General features: G+C 34.7%; 1 long non-coding RNA gene across 1 annotated transcript; it reads left to right on the forward strand.

The window, feature by feature from the left end:
• The first annotated feature begins 321 nt into the window (after positions 1–321).
• On the forward strand, positions 322–2,200 carry LOC144424506 (uncharacterized). The gene is made up of 3 exons (XR_013476735.1): positions 322–738; positions 1,029–1,145; positions 1,567–2,200. It is a non-coding gene; the product is annotated as an uncharacterized LOC144424506 (long non-coding RNA).
• The last annotated feature ends 776 nt before the right edge of the window (positions 2,201–2,976 follow it).

The raw sequence follows: 2,976 nt of genomic DNA on the forward strand, positions 1-2,976 counted from the left end.
ACGCAGACTTATGCACGACGTAACAGTCAAGTTAGTCAGCTGTAGGTGGATCCCCAGTGGTCGGATGAATATCAGATGTACTCAACTGCTCGCTTTTGCGTTGAGTAGCCTTTCCATAGTTTTTTTCAGTTACCGGTAATATTAGTCCAGTTATTCTGGTAAGATGAATTGCTGGATAATACTGGATGATGTTTACAAATATATTTGTTTATTATATGTAACTATGTTCTATGATTATTATTTTTTCATCATTTATTTATTTTTACAAAACTGTTATGAATCCACAACGTGGACCTTTAAAAAAAAAAAAAAAAAGAAAAGTATAGGTAAGATATTAAACACTTGTATATCCTTGCCATAAATAGCAATTTTAGTTGAGCACTAGCTCATAAGACGTTGTTAAATAGGTACGGTGCGGTAACTCCAAGGAAGGCTAGACCTAGAATAATATGTCACAAACAACGATATTTTCTGGCTTGCATGAAATGTTTATGATTAATTTAATGACTCTTCTTGACTATTCAGCAGACTTATATTACTATATAGGCCACAGCATATTTGGAAATAGAAATGAATGGCTGTTTCTGTAATGCACGGTTGTGTGAAAGAGAAGAAATTAATCAATTTTACTAATGTCGGTTGGTCTAAATCTAAATTCATTGAGTCGACAAGAACCTGGGAAGCAATGATAAGTTATGCTGGAGTGGAAAGAAAGGTAGCATTGGAAATGATTGAGAGGTGAGAAATGAAGTTGTAGACAAACAGTTGATGTTTCAAAATATACCGTAGTCTATAGTCCATACTCATACTGTCAAAGGACATTTCAGACTGTGATATATCAAAATCTAGTGTAGATATAGTCTAGTAATGGTATGCAAACACTGCTGGACTGTAGAACATGCAATGAGCATATATACGCTCATTTAGTACATCAGATAAAATGCATTATGTATTCAAGGTATTAGTTAGTATTTAGGGGTATTTTTAAAATCATGCTGCTCCAAATATTATTTTCTTCCTTATTTTAGATACTGTACTACAAAAGAAAACGGCAATGTTCCACCAATCCGACCTAACGCAGGCTCTGATCCCTGCTGCTATCAGTGCTATAAAATGGATTAAACAAGAAGTCTTGAAGCTTAAAGGTATATGAGAATCATAATAGTTGCAAACAGCTTAGATGGGCTATTCATATTGAAATACTTTAGCACTTTTCTGCAATTGGAATTGCCCATCAAATTCATGTTGGAGACTTCATTGAGATTTTCAATTCATTTTTTTCCCTCGACTATGAAGATCTTTTGAGGTTAACGAGGTATTAATAAATAAAGCTGAGGAATTTGAAGAGGATATGAAGAATGTAAATGATACCAGGGCACGTCTATTTAACACTGTCAAACATAAGGATTATACTCTCCACCCAACAATGATTCACTGAAGAAGCATGTGGCCCTCAAATCAGTTCTTGAGTTGGCAAACTGCAAAGAAAAATAGTCAAAATAATTTATGAAAGTGTGCCAAAATCAACTTAAATTGCACAGATTTTTGTTTTTGTATTGACTGCAGAAATCACAGTACACCTATAGAGGAAAAGTCGATTTTTGAGATAGTGGATTTCGAAAACAATTCAGAAGAAAGTGAATTAGATATTACAGTTGATTTAATAAGTATCATACATTTGTTTTTTTTTTCGGACATTTGTTAGTGTCGTAGTCCTGTTTCTAGAAATATTATTGCCTTTGTTCAAATACATAACCACATAAACTAAAAAAAGATTAATTGTAAATTGTAATATTTCTGTTCACTATGTTATGTACATATTGTACATTCATTTAATTTTCTTGACTTTTGCGGTAAATTTCTAAGTGAGAAATAACTGATTTATTTGTGTTTTCGTGCTCACGATGTTAATTTGTGACTTCATTGCTTAAAAATAAATACGTTTGATACTTGATAGCTTCTATAAAATGGATGTAGCTTTTTATGCTGTTCTTGTTGTAAACTGCTTGTGGTTATTACATAAAATTTATTCTCAAATGTGAATCAGCGTTGTTGGTGTCGCTGCTTTCGAGGTCACTCCCGACTCCTGTCACACAATTAAAGTATTTTTTGTTGTTGGTTACATGTATGCCATATTTTTCGTAATCTACCTAATAAATTATGATTGACTGAGGAAGTCCGATTTTGGTCAGGCAAAACATTACAGGAATACATTTGTGTTAGTGTGCTGTAGGGCTCTCGAATTGTATAGTTCTTATGTATGCGTTGTAAACTTATGGTTATTGAATTTCCGGGAACCTCTTATATTCAATTTCGCACCAGGATTGTGGAACAAGCTGTAATGCGTTCATTATGTTCGTTTTCACACAAAACTGAAGAATTTATTTAGTTACCAGATGTGCGCTACGAAACTCATTTTCTGGGCGTTTTCATGGTTTCGTCTCGCGGCCCATATCCGTGGTAAGGATCTACAAGTGTTTAATAATTTACTTATACATTTTTCAACAACGTCTTAGCATAACTTAACTAATAATAACTAAACAGGGCTATGGAAAGCCTGCCCAACTCAGCGCAAGGTCGAGCAGAAATAACTAATATTCATCCGCTCGCTAACAGCTGGTTTAATTCAATTGTTACGTCATGCAGAAGTCATTGTTCAGTGCCGAAAATGTAGAGAATATAGGACAGATCGTAGCGCATATTTCTTGTAGTAAAAGCGTCTTTTCCGTAAAACGTGCAACTTTTGGAAGTGGGAACAAGGCAATATTTGTTACTAAATTTTTAGGGAACATTTTAAAATCATTTTCAGGTAGTTACCTGATGTGCGCTACGAAACTCACTTTCTAGGCGTTTTTCAGGGCCTCGGCTCGCGGTCTACTAGTGATATAATCACAACAAAACTACGATAACAAAATAAACGCAAGGTTTTCCCGATGAAGGGGCGCCGCGTGGGACCGTTCCCGAATTTTGTGCAGC

This window comes from Styela clava, chromosome 1 (assembly GCF_964204865.1).
Source record: "Styela clava chromosome 1, kaStyClav1.hap1.2, whole genome shotgun sequence".
Lineage (NCBI taxonomy): Eukaryota > Metazoa > Chordata > Ascidiacea > Stolidobranchia > Styelidae > Styela > Styela clava.